Source organism: Chiroxiphia lanceolata, chromosome 1 (genome assembly GCF_009829145.1).
Source record: "Chiroxiphia lanceolata isolate bChiLan1 chromosome 1, bChiLan1.pri, whole genome shotgun sequence".
In the NCBI taxonomy this organism is placed as follows: Eukaryota; Metazoa; Chordata; class Aves; order Passeriformes; family Pipridae; genus Chiroxiphia; species Chiroxiphia lanceolata.
In genome coordinates this window covers 94,399,936-94,425,286 of record NC_045637.1, presented here as the reverse complement: position 1 = coordinate 94,425,286, position 25,351 = coordinate 94,399,936, and the positions used below count along the sequence as shown (strand labels likewise).

Sequence of the window (25,351 nt, the reverse complement as noted above, 5' to 3'; positions counted from 1 at the left end):
ACAGATGATGTGGAACTGGGATCTGTTCTCCAGTCAGGGCAGGCACAGGCAGCAGCCTATTTTTAATCTCCTTTAGCCGAGCCTCTTGCTGAGGTTGTAACGTGCCCTGAGCAGAGAACAGCAGAGCAATGGGACACAGGACATCTGTCAAGGACATCTTAGGCAGCATACAAAATGCTGACAACTCATGCTAGCCCCATTCCCACCCCAGAGCAGAACAGAGCCTGGAATGGGCCAACCTGGAGGGCAGTAGCATCTTATAGGACTCCCATGCTCCTCAGGAGGACAGCCCTCAAGTGCACCACACAGCCTGCTGCGGCCTGGCACCCCCTCTCCTCTCCTTCACTAGCCCAGCCACCAGTGCCAATCTAAACACCTAACCTGGTTAAAAAGCAATTAGGAGATTCTCCAGTTGTACCAACAATGAAATCATCATACCACGCTTTTAAAAATGAAAAAAGCCTCCTCCTTTAGTAGTAGAGCAAGAGGTGACAGCAAGATTACTGTGGCATGTGAAAAACACTTGAAAGGACAGATGTTTTTAAGAAAATAATTAATTCCTCCTTCAAATGTTGATCTAAAACATTTTTTTCACCTTCTAGTAAGGAATCTTTCCCAAGGTGCAAGAACACACAATAAATTAAGACCATTAGATTTAGAAGAAGTTTCTTGGTTTGAGCTAGGTAAGTTGATTAGAGAACACCTGGAATCAGAAGTCTGACTCATCTTCTGAACAGCTTTAATGACCCCTCTTTAAAGTTACGTTATTTTTATCTCATGCAAATTAATACATTTCTAAATTCTCTAGAAATACATTTTTTCCCCAAGAGGATTTATTTTATTCTTCATACATAGCAAAGAAGAAAGATCTCTGTTTTAAGTGCCAGATCCAGCTGTAGAGATGTAAACTTAATTGCACCATATCACAATTTCTAATCTCAGACACGTGTCAATATGTAAAGGTTTCATTTAGATACAGACTAATGCTGGAAACAGAGGACAGACTTCATTTCAATTTAAATGGGTTTGCTTGCAAGGTATATTGTTCTTAGACAAGGGAAAGGAACAACAAGTAGAAATACCCTGCTAGATTATTTAAGCATTTAACTGCAAAGTTGAGAAATAAAGCAATGTGTGAATACAAAAAGACAGAGTTAGTGATGAAAGTATGATCACTTACTGGGATAGTACAGTGATGCATGTGTTAAAGCACCAGAACACACCTGTCACCCAGTGTGTCATGACTACCAAAAAATAAACTTCTGATTTGGACACACTTAAAAGTACAAAATTTTAATTTTTTTTTTAAGTGCCTACATAAATCTTCACTAGGTCCTTTTAATTGGATGGAGAAATAAAGTACGACTCTCTCAATTAATATCTTTTTTTAAAATGCTCTATTAATACCACTACATTTCTTCACTGAAGAGAAATTAGAGAAAAATATTATTCTCTCAACTGATCTGCCTCTTTGGAAGCACCACCTTTCAAAATGCAGTCCTGATATCTTTGGATTCAAAAAGACTGCTATCAACAAATTATCCTTTATTCAACACAAGAGGTATCATTCTTTAATATTTACTGAACAAGAAAAGAACTCTTAATAAATCTGATTGTTATGCAATATTCAACTCCCATCTGATACCATGGAAAAGACATGATTCATCAGACATGTTTGGTTCTACCTGCACTTCAGCTCATTTAGCAGATACTGTTTGAACAGGCAGATCTCTAGATTATTCCCATTTTCTTCTTTCAGCATTGCTCCAGTGATGCAGCACACTGCTATCAAGTGCTGACAACTTCTTAGAAGCCATGTCCTTCCCAGGCTCACCCTGAAGGGGAAAGGGCAGTTTGGAACAATGCCATCCATCACTTTCCCTAACAAGAATTTTGAGAGCAGCCACTTGTCTCAGGCAAACCCCTCAACACAGCCTGGAGTATGACATTTACTCTCAAAGCCAAGCACTATGGCAAAAGGTCCGCTTGCTTGTGATTTGCTCTTCAATTTTGTCATCGAGGGTGGGGGGGAGCAGAAGAAAAAAAATAGCACAATAAGCATAGGCAAGCTATTCTTCCAAAATCCGTTAACTCAAATGAGATGCATTTTTCTAGCTACCAAACCCCAGCCTAACACAACCGAGAGAGATTTTGCTGCCCTTGCCCAGTTCCACTCCCTTTTACCTGAGCCTACTGACTACAGAACAGTGAATAGAAAACTCAGAAACTAAATCCCTCTGCAAATGATTCCTGGGACTCAACACGTTTATTTACAAATGAGCACAGTTTTGCAGCTCACTCCAAGTAAACTGTGCACATGGAATTTGCAAAGTAGGTGCCAGGGGTTGATGCCTGTGAGGCAAACTCACTCACCCAAACTAAAGGGTGTGCTACAAAGCACAAAGGGCTTGCCATTCAAAAACCTGCTTGAGAGAAAAAAAATATCAAGCACGCTAATCTTAACACTGAAAAACATAACCAATTCTGAGAAGTTTGTGCCAAAGATCAGTACAGTTCCCTGCATCAGTCTTCTTAAGACAAACACAAATACTCAACCACAATTGCTGACAGACAACCTCCAGCACTTATAACCAGGTAACCAATGTTTGGGTTTGAAGTGCAATGTGCAATAAACAGATCCCTGCCTCTCCTACAGGAGATCAGCATCACTGGTACTGCACAACAAAAGTCCACTAGGTCTCTCTTTTACTATTCTAATTTTTTACAGTTATTCCTCAAGGTCTTCTTGAGCAAAATATCTGAATCAAATGAGTGCTCTTTCTCACCTCTGTTGAGGATTTGGAGAGATGATGCCTAGTTTCCTAAATTACCATATACTACTCCATCTTGGAAACCACAGTTTCCATTTATAGCCAGGCAAAGCATAATTTTCATCATGCAGTGGAAACACCCAAGAGCAGCATTTCAGCTTTGCCTTACTTTTCTCTTTACACATCCACAAAGCCCTGGTGACTGACATCAGTTTCTAACAGTGCAGACAGAATTTCTTCTGCCATTTCTTCAAGAGAATGTCAGCAGGTGATGACTCATGCCCTTTTGATGCTGTTCAATAATTTAACATGGCTAGTATGGATCAATCTGATTCCACATCCTTTTTAAAAGGTACTTCCTAATTTTACGTAGATGCACCAGCCTGTTAGACAGACCAGCCTGTATACTGAAATCTAGTCATTACATATTTAAATCCACAGTGCCTGAAACTCAAGTTCACTGAACATACAAGACAATTTGCACACATTATAATCAGCTATGCCATCTCTACAGGGGAAAAACACTTTTAGCAACAGCAATTTCACTAATTCCTGCTACTTTGCTCAAAGGGCTCAGCTTTTCCCTATACAATCAAGATGGGTTCTTTTAGTCTGGCGATATGCAAGAAGAATTAATACTTTCTTCAGCCACAGCATTCCTCTGGAACTAGTTCAGAAGAGCTCTGATTTTCTTCTTACGTTTTTGATCCTAAGTGACTGCCATACCCCTTCTTCAAAAAGTTTAACCTCTTAAGAATCACAATTCAAATGTTTTTAACCAGAATCCTGCCCAGAATGGAGATAGTTAAATTGGTAATACAGGACAGGAATACACTGGCTGGCTGGCCCCTCTGTACACCTCTCTGAAGCAGACCTAGTGGTTGAAGCCCACATTTAACCAAACCAGAGGTGCAATTTTTAGTTTTTCTTTTAAGCAGAGTAGAACACACAATCTGACTGACTTTTACTTTTTGTTCAGGAATCATAGAAAACATGTCTGCAACCACCTGGGTCTGTATGCAATTTGCAAACCATATACTGAAAGCTAACCAAAAAAAAAAAATACTTCCAATATCCATAATACACACGGGAACACTCCCTGTTCCTAATGCTTCTCCTCTCAGCTGCTACATCACAGTTCCCATTAATCCCTGAACCCTTCCATTTCTATTGAGTCTGTATCCAGGTATAATGACAGCAGCCTCCATCTTAGTGTGCTGTACCTATATATCTTGCTCAGCTAACAGAGAAAAAGGAAGGTATATTCACTGACTTTGGCATAGTTTCAGGACAGTACCACTAGCCCTTTCCAAATACACTTGAAGCATCTAGTTGTTTTCTTTCTTCTCTGTCCTCAGGATGTATTATCTATATGAAAAATGTAGGTTGATTTTATCATGAGAATTATTTTACATTTTTTCTGTGAAACTATCAGGAGTCAAAAATAAATTTATGGCTTTCAGAGAAATAACTTTTTTTTTAAATAAAAATATAGCAGAAAACATGCAAAAAGCCACACCAATTTTCTGCTACAAATACCTCTCAAAATATTCATGACTTAGCAATTGGATGATTTGTTTAAAATCCTCTGTTTCACCGATGTCTCTTAGTAAATAGTTAACAATATTCCTTTTTATTTAGTTACACTAGATAACAAAAAAAAAAAAAAAAAAAAAACCAAAACAAACCACCACAGTTCCTGTATTTTTAGCCAGCAATGAAGACAGACTACCCCTTCTCTGAGGATTCTTGTACTTGTTGTCTGCCTCTCTGAGGAATGAGCCCTTCCAGCTCTACTTTGGTCTGCACTGTCAGCTGGGACAGCTATGGCCATGGCTTTTCAGCTTTATTCTGATCAGTGTTTCTTTAATCTCTAGAAAATGTTATCAGCATCTTCAGTGACTACAGCATTTAAGCTATAGGTGAAACTGAATTAAAATAAAACAACAAAACACAAATATGGAGTGAGAGGATGACATGGAACACCTAGTATTCTCTTTACATAGACAGTCATAAGTCTTACTAGTAAGGAACAAAGTTTTGTGGCAACAATAGATTTTTTTAACAGATAGTTCAATTCTTCATAGCAGACCAAAAAGAAAATCAAACAGAATGTTATTAATTATCATTATTATGTAATGTGCATAGAATACTACCAAAAAAAAGAAAAAAAGCTATATCAGTACATAAACCTCATTGCTTCTTCTGCAAGTTCCTTGCTGGCAGGGTAAGGCAAGCAGGAAATAATTACCTTTAGTATTACAACAGCAGAAGTGCATTGGAAAAAACAGCTCATAGCAGGTTCAAATCAAACAAATTAGATTTCTTCACATGAAGTCCGCTGTGGGATTCAGTGCCACAGTGAATACTACCAGTCCTGACTGGTTCAAAAAGTGATGGGAATAAAAATCCTCAGGTGATTATTAACTACAAAGACACTTTCACTTAGACAAGTCTAAGACCCAAAAGCCATAAATCATTGGGAACTTTGAAAGCACAAATACAAACTCTTCCTGTTCCCACACTCTTCCTCCTTAGCAATACTGTAAAATTTTTCCTTTTATATGTAGGCAAAATATCATTTTCATGTTCACACCTTCAGAGCAGTTGTAGATACAAATAACCAGGCAAAAATTATAGAAGTAGACAATGTGATCCCAAGACAATGCAGACGTTCACTGAAACCTCCCCATCCAAAGGACAGGGAAAGCTAGGGAGAAATGATACCCCACTTCTCCCAGGTACTGACTTTGTGGATTTTCTTCACAGCAAACCAGAGACCTTGAAGGATTCCAGTTCCAACAATGGTATTACAGAAGGAGACAGCGAGGAAGGGGACAAAACCACCACCAACAACAACAGCAACAAACAAATCCACCACACACCTACTAAACGACAAAACCCAAAACAACACACTGCACACAACATTGAGAAATCCTGACCATAGAGCACACAAATTGAAACACAGAACCTGCCAAAGTACCCAACCTGACACTAAAAATCCTGGTACAATGATTAAACGGCTCCCACACAAAAATGATACTCAAGACAGGACTGTCTATTACCTCTTACAGCAAAATTATCAGAATTGATAGAAAAAAATCAAATTCCCACCACACAGGCAAAAAACCAAAAACCTGAAAAAGAGATGTAAAACTCATTGCTCACATACTCTACAGAGGCATATCCCCAAATGATATTCCCATTCCAATTGACACAACTGATGCAGAGGGAAGGAGGATCGTTCTCGGGATTTAAGTGCCCTGCATTTCAGAAGCATCATTCGGTCCAGAGGAAAAAAGATTCAAATACAGAAGCAATACAGGAAAGCCTAAGCAATGCTGAAAGCAAAGCAAATGTTCTTACCACTCCCACAATGCACCCCGGGAAAGGATGCCTATTTCTTACAGTCATGAAAAAACAGCTATCTCTGTCCACTAGAAACCAGCCAGGGATAGGTGCCATCATTCGAGCATGTTTTAAATAAATCACAACTTTATCACAAGGATCACAGTCCCATGAACTGGTATGTTCACTTTAACTATTTCCTAACATGTCCTTCCTCTGCTGTGATAATACTTCACTCCTTCAGTGTGCAGCCAAACCCCACCACAGAAAGACTCCAAGAAAAAGCTTCTTTCACCACCGCCCACTTTTTTAAATTGAATAAGTTTGTACTCAAAATTATTAAAATACATTGGGTTAGATTTATTGCACCCAGACCTGGACCAGACAACCTCAAGCAACTAATCAAGCAACCTGCAGTATCACAGCACTCATCAGTGGTATTGCCAGATGCTGAGAAGAGCTTATGATGGAGTTACCTGGGATTATCCCATCAGAGTTCTTAGGAGAATGAGATACACTGACCAACTCCCAGTTGGATTAAACTTCTGTGGAGAGGTCTGTTTTTCAACCTGTATTCTAAAATAAAAATAAACCTCCCAAAAAACCCCATACTTCTCAAAACCAAGAAAAAAAGCAAGAACATCTGCTCCCCTTGCCCCTCTTCAACATAATCAGAGCCATGGTCTGAAAAATACTAATACTAAAACAGGTCCCACAAAAGAGCTATGTTTTATGTGGATGATACCCTGATTCAAGTCTCCAACCCTCAAAGGTCAATATGCAAATTGTAAGAATTCATTGAAAACCTTGGGCACTCACTCAGATGTGTGAATTTACTGGAACAAATCCCAGGCATTAGGATTAATTAAATGCACATAAATCAGGACTTGCTTACTCACTGCAGCTTCTAGCTACAGTTACAGGTATTAAAACATCTAGGAATTCTAATCCCCAGAGATTTCAGGCAAATAGTTAAACTTAGACCCAATCATCCACAAATCAGTAAGGACCTGGGAAGTGGAAAGTGTATATACACTCCCTAAAGTTTTGGACAAAAACAAACCTGAGAATAGTGCACCTACCACACAAATGGTTTCACTCCAGAGACTCCCAGGTCTAATGTTCCAATATTATTTTCAGAATGTCAGGTAAGGGGTTTTTTGTTTAGCTTTTAAATGAAAAATGGGCACACAATTACTTTAAGGGAGAGAGAAAGGCTTAGCAAAGCAGCAACATGTTACTTTTGTAATAAATTAAGCCACATTTCATAAGACAATTGTGAACAAAATCCAGTGAGCAAGAAAGGTATTTGCCTACCTTCTACACAGAGCTCTCTGAATTGGATTCTTTCTACCAAAAGAAAACAAATCCTACCTCATGCACACAGAAAATTAGGTAAGTGCCTCACCTCACATAGTCAAACAATTCCCTATCTCACCCAAGATGCCTCAGTATAGTAAAATCCACTTGTAAATGAGCACAAACGGAGCCAGAGATAATATGATAACAGAAAACCAGCTGGAAGGCAACACATCTAAGACATACAGTTGATAAACCAAGAACAGAACCACGTTTACGCCTCGTATACAAAAACAACTTATCTGACGACAACACTGACACTTCTCCAATACATTCATTACACATAATTGAATATAAACCAAAACAAACCCATTTTTCTCCTAAGCAACAAAACAACTCAAAAATCTAGAGAATACTATGATTTCCTGAGCTACGCAGCTCCTTCATAACTTCTCATAACCCTTTGCATAAGGGTTATGCAAACTTCTCATAACCCTTCAGAAATGTAGTACAAGTTTAATGAAGCAAGAATACAACAGAAAACCAGCAAAACAGTCAACAGCTAAAGCAAAATGAGAAATAATGATAAACTAAGAGAACACCACACTCAGCTTCCAGTTGCCTTTCTACCAATAAAATTCTTGGACCGGACAATCAGCAGTAACTTAGAAAAGTGCAGCTGTTTATTTGCAGATCTTGGGTCTATTATATAGTCTTCAAAATACTTGATGCTTCGTCTTATACTATGGAGATGGTACTCTGATAGCAGGTTGGTGAATCTGAGACACGGCATTACTCAAAGTGATAGTAACAACCACCTGTAGCATAGTTTTTTCCTCCAGCAGCAGGATCACAGACTTCTACACGGGCCCACTCAAGCCATCTCCTGTATCCACATAAGTTGGCCAAATAAATAAAAGGATGCCTTAATTTTCCTCAGACCTGTTTTAGTAATTAATATTTTAAAACATGAAGTAGAAGAAGATATCAAGGTTACTGTGTTTCTGCTCCAGTTTTAATGTATTTTACTGCATATTTCAGGAGATGCACACAAATTAAAAAAAAATAAATTCCACATATTAAATAGAATCTATATTCACAGGAATTTGCATATGGCTTTCTAGTTGAAGTTATTATTAATAAGTGTAGTAAGATTGCCAGCAAGTGCATTACTACTCTGCATGCATTAAAGATGCATCTTTGTCTGCTTTTTTCTTCTGCTTATCTACCCTGTTTAGAATGTTAAACTTCTATGCTATGTAAATGAAAATATTTAATTATGCAAAGCAAAGTGGAAAGGTTTACATTATTATAATTGAGTTAAATTCTTTCTGCTTTAAGCTCAAATACTGAGAACGTAGCTGAGCATCTGTTAAGAATTTCAAAGTCTTAAACTGCTGCTTTATAAATTTTAAGAGCGACATGTGAACAATTTGAAGCCTTTTGATGTTAATAAAATTACTGTAATATATTCAGTTTTCATGGTTAAAATTAAAGGAAGTCTGAAAGCTTAGTGCAAATCCAAGGTGAGAAGCAAATTCAGAAAGAAGTCACTTGTTTGCTACAATTTTTCAACTCTTGTGGTAACCAGAATTTATAATAGCAAACAAAATGAATGAACAAATGGCTGAGGAAGCTAAAATAGAACCATCTCAGAAAACATCACCTTAAGAGAAACGTGTTCATAGAAAGAGGTCTCCTTTAACTAAAGAAAACCTAATGTTCATAATTACGTATACAACAGTGATTATCTCACTAAAAGGTCAGTGAATACTGTAGTCACTTCAAAGGGATAGTTGTCTTACATCTTCACCTAACTGTGCTGAGACAATCAATAAACACACCCATGTTATAAGCCGTAAAGCAGGATGTCAAAGAACAGTATATTTTTATTAATAAAACTGAATCCTCACACTACAAAATAAACACCAGCTCCACTTTCTACTGCAGTACAGAGGTACAAACAGTCCCAAGGAGCTCAAATGTTCATAGAATTTGAAAGGGGGCAGAAGAAGAACACTCCTGCCAGCTCCACCCGCTGCAAAGCTGCAATTTCTCAGATTTGAAACACTGAATTTCACAGAATACTTAAAAATATGAGAGTTAAATTACCTAGTTTCTTCCCATGTTCAGACTCTGAGATGCTACAACATGTTGGCTGTTTACTTTCATAAGATCAACCTCACCATGTTTATCTGGCCACAAAGCTTCAGTAATCTGCTTTACAGGGAAACAAACAAAATTTGCAAGAAAACACATCCGGTTCATTGCTTTATGAATTCTGAGTTGCACTGGTAGGTGCCCTACAAAGTTTCAGACATTCTCTGCCGCATACTGGAGTGACTGGCCTTGCTCCTGAGCCATGTAAGTGCTTAGGGCCTTTAGCAATGGAGAAGGTTTATTAAATATTTTCATGCTAACATTTCGGACGCAAAGCTCTTGACCATGCCTGCCTGTGCTGTTCAAGTGAAACCTCCACCAGCCTTCAAGATGCCTGACACCTTCCGCTCACCCCGGCTTCCCCAGGCAGAGGAAGTAATAGCACTCTCAAATATTTTTTCAATCGGTCATTGCCACTCAGACGCCAATGGTTTAAATAAATAAGTAAATGTGGGCAGCAACTTTGGGCTAGAGGTCTGATCAGACTAACTTGCCTTGCCCATCACATACCCTGGAATACCTGTAACAGCCAAGAAGGATGCTAGGACTCAGCACAGGCTCACAGCTGGCAGCACCACATCATCACCTCCTCCCGGAGGCTGGGGGATTCTTTGGAAAAAAAGGATTATGGAGTCACACTAACTACTCCTCAATTATGACTGAAATTTGCCTTCCACTACAGGCCTAGTTCTAATGCTTCTCTCAGGGCAGAGATGTATGAAACCATTTAGCTAATTACAAGCATGCATACTTGTTTAGCTGTGTTGTTAATATCAAATTACTTGGGTTCTAAATATAAGCATATTTGAGCTTTTTTACCACTGTTTATGTATATTTCCTTTGGATAACCCAACAGTGGATAGATTTTTTTATTTTTTTTTTAAAGGCTGAATTGGTGTCACAGTATCCGGGCCCTAACCCCAGCCTGAGCCAGCATTTCTACCGGGTTTCTCACTTGGCACAGGCTACACCATATATATATTGCACTGCATAATTTGAAAGAAGTGCCTCGCTTGCTTATCCCCCACAGAGCCTCCCAAGAAAAAACCTCACACCAACGAAGGCATTAAAATGCATTAAGCTGGATAACTGCAAAATGTCATAAGCCCTTACTGACTCCACAGTTTAAGTGTGGGTTTTAATAGAGGTAATATTTCTTCATTGCTAGCCAGTGCAAGATTTGTTACCTACACAATGATTCAACTATGACATCTTTTATGAGTGATATGTTAAACTAATTAACATTAACCTAGCAGAAGAATCAAGCATAAATTAAAAACCATTTCAGTTCAAGATACAGAGAGCTTCTATATTGATAATTTTCCACAAACAAAATATGTTGGCCCTTGATATATGAGATTCCATTTTAAAATTAATACTAACTGGTTTAGAATTCTCATGCTGAATTTTTTCAAATACAATTTCTACTTATTTCAATGTGAAATAATAAGGCATGTGCAGCTAGCATAGCAATTCTAACTCCAAGAACTGAAGAACCGAGACAGAACAAGAACCTTATAAAACTTACAGAATGAAAGAAATGTTCTATTATGCTTAATGAATTGTTTGTTCCTCTTCCTTCTTGGGAAAACAAAAAATAAGTCAGCCAATAATGCCTATAGATTCTGCCAGCTCTGCTATGCAGCAAGTATGTGCCTATACCCAGGAGCAGACATCAACTGTTTATGACAATATTCTTCAGTCTATATTTCTCATATTTGAACACCAAGGCAAGAGGCAGATTAAGTAAAAAGTCACTAAAAATACATATGACAACATTTGTTGTCCAGCTGATATACCAATATTCTTCCAATGAATGCACCCTGGTTGTCTTTACAGACACACACTAAGTGGTTCTAACTCCCTCAAAAGCTAACTACAATCAAGTATTTCTCTGGCACATGGTTATTACAGTACATTCAACTCCAGCCTCCTCGCAGATATTCTCTTTGTGGTTTTCATGGAAGAAATTGATCTTACCTAAACAGAACTAGAGATACCCTATTTGACTTACTGTGTTTTGCAGTGATAGCAGAATATGATCCATAACAAGTTTTTGCCAAGAAGTTAATCCAGGAACTGACTTGAAATAACTAGGTTTTCTTCATAATTCTCTTCAGCCTGGAAGCACTCAGTATAAAAAATAAAAATACAGACACCCTCCTCCTCTTGCACAAATCATGGACATACTACTGCCCACAACAAACGAAAATGTTAAATGCAAAACGGCTCCTGGCAATTTTTGGGGTGTTTGCACAGCATTACTCACACTAAGCAATCAGAAGCCTAGAATATACACTGCTTTAATCCAGCAACTATCACCCAGATATACCATTTCTGATACAGCAGAGCAACAAATCAGAGAGCTCCCCTCCCTTTCATTTTCAGAAACTACCTACCAGACCACAGTGTGTCTGCAAGTCCTTATTTTTAATAATGACATTTTTCAATGTCTCGAATAAGCTTTCATATAGAGTCATCAGACAACCCAACTAGGCTTCACAGGACTGTACCAACACTTTAAGAAAATGCTCAAGATGCATAACCCTGTGCAGTAATCTCAAACACGCAAATCCGCAAAAGAATGAATTCTTATTCTGCCTCTTTTCTGTCCTATTCTCTCTGATGTGTCATATCTTAACCTATTGACTTTTGCAACAGTGTTCAGGGAAAAAAAAAAAACTATTTCAACTGCAACATGCAATACAGCAGATTGCATGTTGCAGGGTCAAAGCAGCAGACTGCATACAGATTGCATACAGGGTCAAAGCAGCAGATTGATTTCTTTGCATTTGCAAATGCAAAGAAATCAATCTGGGAATGGTTCTGGTCTTCCTTTGCAAACATCCTTTCACATGTCTCAAACAGAGAGCCTCTAATACACCTACCCTGCATGAAATCCACAGGAAGTAACATTCCACACACAGTTTTGATAGCATTCACAACAATTCCAACAGAAGATGTTAAAAAAAAAAAAATCTCCTCTAGTCACTTCAAGTATTACACTGCACATAATTTAAAGCAATGAATTCCATCAAACCAACAGATATAGTGGGTGCATACATATATACATTATACATTAACATGTCAAAAATTAAGCCATATTGATTACCAGCTGAAGAAACTAATTTTTTTTAAGTGCCTGTCAAAGGTACATTTCAGCTATGCCTAGTTGCTTTTCAGTGGTCTCTTCTGGAGGGGTGTGGAGGAGGAGTGAGAAGTATGCCTGAGACTGAAACTGTTTTACAACTGTTTACAGTGAATTCTTTCAGTATATGCCTGACCGCTACTTATTCCATAGATGCTTTTTCATTATATGGTTTTTAACTCATCAGAAAAATACACATGGGATGAATGTATTTTAAGAAACAAGCTTAAATTTTAGCAGGGCACGTGTCTCATTTTAAGTACTTAAAATCCAAAACAAAGAGGGAACACAGCATTGAAGACCACCAACAAAAAACAAGAGGCAAGGTTTGGGAATGAACAAGACACTGGTTCAAACAGAGGGGGAAAATCACTTGTCTTCGTCATGAAGCTGCCACAGGCACTACACCTTTGGTTTTGGACTACATGATATGCATGTGTATGTGTATGTATATGACATTTTATATCCAAAATCTAAACATGTAATGTATGTGTATACACTCACTGATGCTCTGGTGTCTGACCCGATTTTCCAAAAACACCAGTCATCAGTATCACCGCTGAAGCCAACAGCAACTATTATTTGGCTCTACAAATAATTGACCTAGATGACAGGATTTAGACACAACAGCTCAAATGTTGGTAGCTAAATAGTAAAAAAAGTGCACTGGATAACCCAGACTGGCTGATGAAAATATTTCAGGTATTCAGGTTTTAAGCTTCTACCCACTAAAATGCATGCAAGATATTAATCATGAATTTCATTAAATAAGATATCTTAAACAAATTAGTATCGAATTAATCTTGCACCTAGATGCAGTGTGGTCCAAAACCAATCTCAGCAGACATTGAGCAAATTGTTCATTTGTTTCTTGGGGGAATGGGAGCAACATTCTCTTATTGTTGCCCTTAAAACTTCCTTTTCAGTCCTATTACTAGGTGAACTGCTGTCAGAAACATATACCAGGTTATAGACCCCTTCCTGCACTGCCCAAGCACTGGAATTCCTGCAGGAGACACATATCAAGCCCTGCCATGATCTAGGACATAGATTTTAACCTGTATGCAAAAGGAAAGCTATAAAATGATAAAGCCATATAATGAATAGATTTAAGACAATTAAAATAATATATAAAAATCCTGAAGCTGAAAGGTGACATGATAAAGAATAAGCTTTTGCGTTTAGAATTACATTTCTTTCGTTCCTTCTTTTGCAAGTGCAATGGATTTCAATAAATTAAAAAAAAAAAAAAAAAGTTATGAACCAGAACCACCCTTCCTTCCAATGTCTGACTTTTGGTAAGGACCCATATCTAAACATACTCTAGTCCAGGAGCTCAAATGAATAAAGCTCCTGGCTATATGGCATCATAAAACTTTGAATATGGCAAACTTAAGCCCCAAAGATAACAGATCTTTCATTATCTTTCTTATCTATCTTTTTTAACAAAAAAAACAATGCATCTTTTGTAAGGACAAGAGAGTGCATCTTCCAATGCTTGAAGCTCAAAACCTTAAAACAACAGCCTCTCTACAAAGCACAACTGAGCCCATGACAAGAGAGCCCAAGGAAAAGCCCCCTGAGCTACCACCAGCTCAGGTCCTCTCCAGCACCAGCAGAGCTGAAGCTACATCATAACAAGCTCAGCAGAGAAGCAACAATTGACAGATGAAGTCCAGTAGCACAATTACCCAAAGTAGCTTACAGGTCTAAATTAACACCCTACATGGCACCGCACCACACATGCTGCACAAAAGCAGCGAGTTGCTTAGATACAGTGCAATGTTTGCTGCATAATCTGGGTTCCTTCTGAGGTGTTCTGGAGCCATCACAACTTTTGTTATTTTCGGAGTATATGCACAGAGCAGCACTGGTACCAACTAAAAACCCACTTTCAAATTCATATTCTCTGAGATAATCTGAAAATAACACATACAACTCCTGAACTGCTTACCTAAATGAATTCTTCCCTTGCACAGCACTGCAAAGCAAAACAGGACATTAATTTGTATCCTCAATTGAAGACTGCACTTATTTTGGGAGAAATTTCATTTAAAAGGTGCAAAGGTAAAGTTATATTTGTTTCCTTTTACAGCATGAAAGAGCACAATTCTATCATACACTAAAAAGATGCCAATACTACTGATTCCTGAGATATTTACAACCTATGCCACAGTCGTTTAAAGATTTCACTACATTTTCCTATTAGAAATGCTCTGATGGTAGAGGCCTCCAGACACATAAATAATGACAGCTTCTCACCCATTCCCACAAAATTCACCTCTCTTTTCTCTATTCCATCCATCACTAGCAACTAGCCCTCATCTTCAAAATGCCTGACCGCTTCCTCTCCACACCAATCATCACTGGCTCACAACCAAGTCAGACTCCATCTTTATCTTATCCACTCCCATTGCCCACTTTATTACATTTTGTGGCAATCATATGCCTCCTCCCTCCACATCCACACACCTCCCGTGCCTTTGAGGAATTCTATGAAAACATCTGTGGTTCTACTTCCCTGCAGGAGAAGTAATGCTGACATCCAGAGCAACACCACACTCATCGCCTCATGCAGGACTTACGGCTTCAGAAATAATTAAAAAAAAAAAAAAAAAAAGAAAAAAAAGGTGCCTAGACCAGCACTTCTGGACTAGGTAGGAACTTTTTCTCTTCTTTTCTCTTTTGTGCAGAATTAAACGTAACTGTTCTCACTAAACTGCAATATTCATGAATATAAATACAGAATCCACACTTGTAGCAGTCATAACATTTCAGAGGAAGTACTGTCCCTGTCCTCAAAGACGGTATCTAATTTTGTATTAAAATATTCTAAATCCCTCTAGCTTATCCACTCCCCCTACCAAACCCAAACACATCAATGCCTTTCAATCAAGGAAAGGTCAAGGTCTCAAATACAACAGCATCCCACCTCAGGCCTCACAAATAGCTTTTGATAAATTTCATGTTATGACAATGAACATGAAATTTACGCAAAATAAATCCAATCAAGAAACAGAAAACTATGCCAGACACCATATGCTTCTGTCCTGACACAGCTGAGAGCATTTTACAGAAAGCAGGTCACATGTTGGAAGCTTCATTTTCATTATAAGTTTTCATGCAATTATTTCCCAAGCATGACTGTAATAGAAGGTGTGGGGAGTTGGGGTTTGTGTAAACCCACCCCCAAATTTCAGGCAGAAACTCTCTCCTTTCCAGCTAAATAGAAACAACTTTACTCCAATGGTTGTATTGCTTCTGTAAGAGTACTGTACCTCAAGTTGCATGATAAGGTGGCAAACGAAAGCAGAAAAATTAAAAAAGAAGAAAACATCATATTTGTAATTGTGATTTCTACTATAGTAAGCTATATGATTCAGCACATGAGATTCAACTAGCCCTCAGCAAAATAAGGAGGAAAAAAACCCAGACACTATTATCAATACCATTTTCTATGCAACCATTCTAGTAACATGCCCAGTCCTATAGCTTCTACCTCACTTTCTCAGCGAAGATCGTGAAGTCACTATATACCAAGCCAGCCTCCTCATAATTGCACAATACTCTTTGGACTGTTTGGGAGCCCTTTCAAGGACTTACAATTGTATTTCTAGAAGCTTTCTCACAGAATTTTACTCAAGAGTCAAACTGTGCCTCTTCATCCTGAGGTGGACACTCTGACAGAGCCTCCAGAGAACAAGGCTCCTTTGTCCTTCACTGCCAGGAACGGGGCCTCCCACAGGAGGGATGAAAGGCAGCACACCCTCACGAAAGCATCCCCATCTCCATTTTGTGTCATAAACCAGTGGGGCACACGTGGGTCCACAGAAATTTCTACCTCACTTGGGAATTCTGGAGCTCGTACACCCAGCAAAACACTTCAATTAAAGGGAAGGAACAAAGAAATGAAGTCCTTACTACATTTTTCTTCCTACCCTCCTAGATGTTAATTGATAGGAAGTTACTCCATATATCACCTCCTCCTCCACCTAAAATTCTGACAGCTACAAAACCTGCCTTTTTCTCCTCTGCCCATCCTTCTCAACACACAACTCCAACAGTGCAACTCACCTGCACACACATACCGCACCATGAAAACCCCCCTTGCAGCCTATTAAATCCCTTCCACACGGGCTCAGCTGGACTGAGACACCCTCATGTTTACTCTCACCTCAGTTACATAAAGCATAACACTTTCTGAAACAACCAAGTACACTGGCTAGAAGATTTTCTTAACTGAGAGCACAGTTCAAAGGAGGAATCACTGTTCTGATTGTCTGGATTTGGTTTAATTATGTTTAGCTGTAAATTCTGCTACCAGATTACACATTCCAGGGTAAGCTTGTGAGGGGGTGTTCAGAGCTCACCTCCAAGTCCACACTGCCTTGGACACCTGCAAGGATTTCCATCACCCTCCAGGACCATCACAAGCAAAGGAAGTGACTGCCCAATTGAACCAAAGACAAAACACAGAAACAATCCCTTTCATACACTTCAGGCTCATATCCCTGAAACTCTCCTCTCAAGCAGCAGCTCCCCAGCTCATTACAACCAGCCCCCAGCAAGGGGGCAAGGCTCCTTCCCACTGCAGGTAAGACAAGTGCTCCCCATCACCCCTTCCAGGGCCCAAGTGCTGCTCCTTTGCCACAGTGTTCAGCCTCCACCCAACCAACCCCTGCCTCATCTGACTCTTTTGCTGGGTCTGCTCCCAGGGGACACTTTGGCCAGGGCACCCCAGAAAGCATGGTCCCCATCTCTATGCAAGCCCCACAAGCGTCTCATCTCCCACTGATGCAGCACATCTACCAGTGGGGAACTACTGCACTCAACATTTCCTAGCTGGCCCCATTTTTTCTCTCTCTGCAGATCTAATCTCCAAATAGGAGAATGATTCTTTTCATTTTATTGGAAAGAGTCCAAAGAAATTTGAAGACCAATAAGCGGTAAATCTTAACAGTTTGTCACCACGTTATTAAAGTTTGAAATATTCCACATATAAGCAAACACAAATATATTTAATAATTCGCATAATATATCTAGAATTCTATGGCAATTATTATATTCAATCACATGAACTTTCAGATGAAGCTAAGATAAGGAGTCTTCATTTACAGTAACAATAAGTAAAAATTCCCATCAGTTTTCAGTGTTTATGAAAATTAATAGCTTTCATGTAGATAAATTAAGTGTAACTTTCTGTCCAGTATGCTTTTCCTAAAGAATGACAAGTGCCTGAAAAGAAACTGAACTAGAAGAAAATCTTCACAGAAAGAAAAAAAGACTGCAGTTTTGATTTCCTTTAAATACAGACACATAATGACTGAGCTTCTTTTCCAAGATGACACTAGATAGCAGCTCTAAGTATTTTTATCCAGCACAATCCATTTATTATTCTTTGTTTTCTCCTTCCACAAACAGCCTAAGACTTTCCATTTCCAAGACTTCAAATTGAAGACTTTCATATGGCTAACTTAAGTCACGCTAAGTTCAAAAATAGTATAAATGCAGAACAATATTACAAATGTAAATCTAAACGTACACTAATTGCATTCAGTACGCAACAGAAAGCTTATCCTCAATAATCGAGAAAATTAAGCGTAGGTCTTTATTAAAACACAATCAGAACCAGGAAATTAGAACTGTATTGCTTCTTGTATCTCTGTTTACAATTGGAAAGGATCACAAGTGATTATTAGTTCAGATTTCTGTTTTGCTCTAAAGTAGGCCAGCCAGCTCAGCACTTTCCTTAAGATTATGAATACTTGTCTGCCCTACATACGGTTTAGGCTGGAACCAATCAGTTGAGCTGAAACACGCAGCAAACCCGACTATTTTCATGTCATTCATTTTAAGCTATAATGAAGTGCACAAAACAGGTATAAAATGATCAGATTTTAAATACTTTTAAAATTTGCTTTGCTGTTATCATCATTCACTAAGGAGCTCGATTTCCTCACTATTGGATTAACACTTCATCTAGATTCAAGAATAAGTTGTTATTCATTAATAACTCTTTAACCACTTGTTTTCTCCACTAGTTTCCATTTCATTTTTGTACATCGATTATCTCATAAAATAAGAAGAAAACAGAGCACTGAACTTCATCCCATACTTTCTCAGTACTAGGACATTCAGGATTCAAACAGGCTCTGCAAGAAGCCTTAAATCAAAACTTTAAAAACATCTGAAGCAAAATAATTCCTTGAATTTTTAACTGAAATAGTTTTATTTACTCTCTCTCTCCCCAACACAACCCATCTATAAGATTTTTGTTGCTGTTTGAATGAAGAGAGGTTAAATAATAGACGGTTGCATTCTTGAGTTCAAAATAGTGATGTCTTCAAACAAAGTTGGCTATTTGGAAGATCGGGACTGTAGAAATTGTCTTTAAATTGTCTTTAATTTGTTTTTCTTAAAAGTTGACTAGTCTCATTTTCTAGAGCTGCTAAGCACTCACAGACCTAGTGAAGTCATTATCTTGAAAATATAAGTTAACTATGAAAACAAAAAAACTTTCACGTTTGGTTTTTCCTTTTACATTTAAGATACAAACATTGTCAAACCATTAGTAACCATTTCTGTCAGATTGCACCACTCCAAACTATCAGTAGGTATAAATAGCAAGGCAAAGACAAAAAAAAAGAAAAAAGTTTACAAGGTAAGTTTGCTTAAAACAAAGACAACGCACTTAGTATTTTGATGTATGAGACACAGTACTTCTGTAACAGGGGAGAAGCATACCTTTCATCAGCTGCAGAACTTTGATGTCAGGTTCTGATATAATCCAACTGGTCTCAGCGGCATTTTCTACAATATCCACAAGTTTCAGCTTCAAGAGACTCTTCCAATTCCCCCAGGAGACCACTAACAATTACGTATGAATGCAAACATTTAAGATGCTAAGCAGCTGTACGGTACAGTTTGTACCACGTTAAGCACCCCTGAAGAATCCCAAGATGTATTCCACCATCCAAAGAGTAATGCAGTATGGCACCCATCACAGATTGATGTTCTGGCAACCATCCCATTTTCCTGACAACCATGTTTTGACCTATTCAAATAAGAGGAAGAAGTGTTAGTTCAGCACAGTAACTGCCACACCACTTGGGGACTAACATACAAATATAAAGTTTCATTCTTCTGAATAATTTCAAACACATATTTCTTCACAGATTTAGACACCTCCTAAACTCAAAGCCCGAAGATGGCATTTTGCTTTAAAAACATCACCAGGATGGAGTATAACAGAAGAAGATTTAAGAAAAAGTCTTACATATATCTCTACAGATTGCACAGTCTTATATTCCAGAAAGCACTGAAGTGACAGGAAAGAAAGGTAATATAAAGGCTCTTCAACTGCCCTGCAGGTGTTTCAAAACTAATGAAAACAATAAGTCAATAAAAAAGCCCCAAGTAGCAAAAATAAATCTCCTCAACACTTTTGAAGGAAACATATTGGTCCAATGGAGGAGAGAACTTAATGGTGACCTTTTTTCCCTCCTTAGCCCTATCTCAGTGTCCCCACAGCACCTCCACCAGCAGATGTGCTACTTCAGCTGAGACCTGGACTATGAGAACTACTGTTGACACTTGGCCCATCTGGGAGCAAGCTAAAGAGTCCAAACCCACGTCTGTCTACTCTGGTACTCCCTCTGTGCAATTCCTTCAGAAGTACAAACAGCAAATTTTGCTTAGGTTGGGAAGGAGACTATGAGGAACGAAGAGAAAAACTTTAGTAGTCTGCACAGGAGGGAACAATGACATGAAGAACATCATCGCGTCTGCCAAGCTGGAGTGCAAGAAAGTAGAGAGAACAAATTTCCGCACCAAAGACGAGGGAGAGGAACTAGAAGAAGCTTTTAGAGACTGGAAGATGTCTGTACACAGAGATAAAGACAAGAAGAAAGGAGAAGGTGAATATTGGTGAAGAACTATTGCTAGAAGCTCTGTGCAACTGAGTAACATGTAGGTAGGGTCGACCACGGAAGAATAAGTTTAGAAGAGAGAACAAGAAGAAGCTTTATGTTTGCTTCAATCAGGAGAAACTTCAGCATACCTATGCATACATGAAAGGAAAGACCCCGGCAAAAGGAGTTTTTCATGAGAAATGCAAACAAGCATAAAGGTAGAAGAGTAGGTGGTAAGGGTTCAGGAAGGAGGAGAAGGAGTGACAACAGAAAGGGAAAAAGTAGAGGCTTCAGAAATTCTGACATGGATAGATCTAAGGAGAGAGAGTGACAACTAAGAAATTGGGACAAGAAAATAACACAGGAAAGAGAAAGTAGCGAACAGGGATGAAAAAATGAGAAAAAAGTTATAGTAGTTACATAGCATAGAAAAAAGTATGGGTAAATAACAACATATTACATTGATCAAGATAATTAAGAAAAGTACAAAGAGCACATGAGTAAGTTTTCTGAAGTTTCGATGCTTGCTCTAGAAAGTGCGAATACCAAAAGGAACGGAACAAGACCCAAAACGACTCTTGCGTTTACAAAGGGATGAAGCAAATTGCACCGTGCAAGGGAAGCCCAGCCGACCAAGGGACAGCCTGGACTGACCCACTCTATTCTCTCCTTTCCCTATGATCAACGCATTCGGAAGAACAAAGTCCTCCCCCTCCAGTCCCTCTCCTCCTAAAATTGTCCCTCGGCACTTCTGTGCACCTTGTTTCCCTAGGATGGTTCCTCAGCAGCAAATGTGAGACTCTCTGTGTGTCCCGACCCCCCCGACCCAAGCTGGCACACGGCGGAGCCCCCACCTTGGCCCTGCTCTGTGCCGCCCTGCCCAGCCCCACGGCCACCACTGGCCCCCCACTCCCTGGCCAGGACTCCTACAATCCCAAAAAGTTTTCTCTGTCTTCAGCTTTCCTCTGTCTCAACTCTTGAAAACACAGTCCGATCCAGAAAGCCGTCCGATTCCACTTCCCTCCGCACAAAAAAAAGAAGTTAAGCCCCTAAAATAAAACACAAAGCAGCCACAAGAAGGAGACAAGACCCCTTCGAGTAGTGCCCCCCAGCCCTCATTACCGGAGCTCGGGCAGAGTGACTGCCTCACGCTCCCCAAAAATACCTGCATGTGCTCCCAAAAGTACAAAGGAAAGGCTGGACTGGCCCGCAGCCGCCTCCGCTGCGCTCCCAGCCCCAGGCGCGGACGGCAGGGCGGAGGGGGGAGCGACGAGGGAGCCGGGAAAGAACAATAAACCCCAAGTCCAAACGTACCTTCTCCTTTCTCTAAACTGTGAAACCAGATTTCCTTCGAAGCCTACGGCGGGGCTCTTTGCTTTTAAGCGGCAGGAGAGCTCGGAGAAAGTTGAGTAAATCTCTCCGGATAAAGTTGCCGAAGATGAGATAACCCGGGAGAGGCGAGGGAGAGATGGAGAGTTAATCTGAGTTTCTCCTTTTGTTCAAGTTGCCCGAGCAGACAAAGAGCCGGCAGCGGCGGCAGGTCCCCCGCGCCCCTGCTCCCCCCGCGGCCCGGGCGCCGCCGGGGTCCCGTTCTGCCCTCGCCCCCCGCCTCCTCCCACCACCGCAACTTTCCGTCTGTTCCATCCCTTCTCAGCCGCGACCCCGGCTCCAGCGCAAAACTTCCCTCGAACTGAACCTCCCAGAAAAAGAAAACAATTTAATTCAAGGCGGGGGAGTGGGGGTTGGAAAGGGAGAGAACCATCTCTCAAATCATTATTTCCGGTAGATGCACCTCTTTGTTTGGATTCCCCCGACTGTCAGTGAGGACAAGCCTCTGGGGATCTGCTTTCGGACAGTTTGATCTCCCGGAATGAGACGGGCAAACGCAGGACATAAAGAAAAATAACTTTAACAGAAAGGGAAGGGGGGGAAAAGTAAATACAAAACAATATAAAACTCGGGAGTTGCGAAACGAACTTTTTTTTCATGGATACGGGAAGTACAGAAATAAACAACTGAAGGGGAATTTCGGAAGACTGTTGCCTCTCCTCCCCCTCCCCTTCGCCCTTTTCCAGAGACCGTAACAAAAAAGAGCCCCCGAAAGCTCCTGGCCGCGGCTCCGTGCCACCGCCGCCAGCTCCTGGCATCCCTACCTGTTGCGTAAAGTGCAAAGATGGGCCCGACCGCATCCGTCCCAAAGAAACCAAAAGAGAAGGAGGGGACCGCCGGCAGCCCCACGGCCCCTTCACCTGCCCTTCGGCCTCCCCCACGGGGACTCCCGACACGGGTGTCGCCGGCAGCCCCGGCGTGTCCCTGGCGGAAACCGCGGCTGCCCCCGCACCCTGCCCGGCCCTGGGTCCGGGGCGGCCGTCGGGGCGCCGAGGTCCCCGCCGAAAGTTTGGCGGGGCGGGGCGGGGGTGCCCTGCGGCCTCGCACAGAGACAAAAGAAGCGCGGAGCAGTGCTGCAACTCACCTTGGAGGGGGAGAGTGAGGCTGAAGAGGCACCTTCCGCCTCAGTCCTCCTCCTCCTTCCCAACCCCGCGGCCCTACGGCGACGGCGGGGCCGTGGGACAGGCACATGCTGAGGGCCGGGGGGTGAGCGCCCGGCTCAGCCCCGTCAAGGGTCCGCTCCCCCGTACTAAACAAAAGCGCGGGGGAACAGCCTTGCCGCCTAAACCCGTCCTCCCTGCCCCGGTCCGTAACTAAAACCTAAAAACTTTTTTTGTGCCCACCTAGCATCCCAGCGTCCCGGTCCCGCGCTCGGGAAGGGCAGGGAGAAGCGGGGCGGCCCGCCCGGAGCGGAACCCCCACGTCGGGGCGGCCGGCCTGGGGCTGCCGGCAGGGCGGGAGCGCTGCCGGGAGGTGCCGCCGGGTGAAGGGGCCACGACACGGATGCGCCTCTTTTTGTCTTTTCGAGGGTGTGCGTGTGCACATGGAAGGGGGGCATCGACGGCGCTTGTGCGTGTGTGCACTGTGTGGGCGGTCGCAGCACGCGTGGGTATCTTGCGAGTTTGTGCACTGTGAGTGTGGTGTGCATACCGTGAGTGTGCACGGTGGGCAGCTCCCAGCCGTCAGGAGCTGTCCCACCAGGCCTGAAAGATGTCCTAATTGCCGCTTACTTTCTTTTTTGTTTGTTTGTTTGTTTTTCCTTAAAAGCAAAAGAAACCTTGAAAAAGTTACTAGGAATTGGTAGTCAGTAACAGCCCACACCCAGTATGGTAGGGCTAGTTTTTCAGAGTCAGAAAACAGAGCATGATCCTGAGATGTGGTGGGATTTTCTTGGAAGAAGAAGGAAAAACAGGATGGGAAGGGCACACTGTTTAGCCTTTGGAGTCCTGTCGACACCTTCTACAGTCCCTGCTCACTTATGTCCTTTCCTATTTCCCTTCAGCTCATGCTTATTTCATGCTAGCAAACCCATCTTGTCCTTTTCCCAGCTCCTTTTCTTCTGCCCATCTTCCCTAGATTTGAGGCTCATTAAAACCATTCCCTCCTACACAATGCTGTCAGCCTCAAAAATTTGTTCTTCAAAACATTTTGCAACTCCCCACCCAGGATCAACCTTTTTATCCTCCTGCTCCAGAGAAACTGCTCCCAGCTCTTCCATTGCTGCCTATGATTTATGTTGCTCTCAAGCATCATCTTCCTACTTTCTGTGGCAATGTACGTGGCTGTTGGATTTCATTATAGGTTTCTGAGGTGAAATAATAATACATAACATAGTGTGACACCAGGCTCGCAAAGTGCATCCTTGTAGTCATTCTTTACTATTCCTTTCACCTTCTTCTGCCCTTCTGCTTTGAGTGCTCTGGAGCAACTATTGTAACACCTTTACAATTTCCTCCTAAATTATTTGCTACACACTGTTTCTCCTTTCCCTCCATTTCTGACTTTTCACTGATCCCAGATTTTTATTCTCTACATCTACACTATTCCCATGGTTGTTTTGTTGATGTTTCTCTTTCCATCTCCACACTTTTGTTTCCTTAATCCTTTGGTTTCATGGTGTAAGAGGAATGACAACTGTACCATAGCCCTTTAATTACTTCCATCCTTATTTTCTCTGTTTTTCACATGCCTTCTCTTACCAAAGCACAGTAAAATCCAAACAACATGTACTCTTCTGCTAACACATATATAGCTTTTTGCTGGGTCTCTTTCCCAGATGACCCTCAAATCTGGTGGAAGATTGTGCATTGTGGCACAACCAGAAAACATCTTACCAAGGGTTACTCTTAGTGCCTTTCTCTGGAAAAGCACAAACTGTACAAGTAGCTCCAGGTTTCGTAGGATTTTGGCTTTCGCAGGCATCAAAGGTATGTTTCATGAAGGTATGACTTGCTGATAATTTGTAAGGATATTGACTTGCCTCATGGCCTGCCAGCTGAGCTGGACTTTTTGTGGTAGGCAAATAGGATCACCCATGTCCACTTCTCCACCTGTCCTTGGAAGTTGAGGTCAAAAAAGTCTAAAAAAATATGATCATGTATATTGTAATTCTCTAATACTATCTGAATTTAAACAAGGTATGTATCTACCTTATTACTTCATTATGAGTGATAAAGATTAGTTAATCATTGGACCAGGGGTCACCAGTTGCCTGGGGCCCTGTAATCATGACCTGATCGCATTCAATACACATAAAGAGAGTCATAGTTTATAATATCTAGTGAAGAGCTAAATGATCAAGGATGGGGAAAACAGAAAAATTGTTT

At 40.8% G+C, this 25,351-nt stretch overlaps 1 long non-coding RNA gene across 1 annotated transcript in view; it reads right to left on the bottom strand.

Moving 5' to 3' along the window:
- Positions 1-22,121, bottom strand: part of LOC116797406 — a 135,829-nt gene extending 113,708 nt beyond the window's left edge. The window contains exons 1-2 of the long non-coding RNA XR_004360648.1: positions 21,951-22,121; positions 19,471-19,780 (exon numbers count right to left, since the gene is read on the bottom strand). This is a non-coding gene — a long non-coding RNA (uncharacterized LOC116797406). The remainder of the gene's footprint in view (positions 1-19,470; positions 19,781-21,950) is intronic.
- Between the last annotated feature and the right edge of the window lie 3,230 nt (positions 22,122-25,351).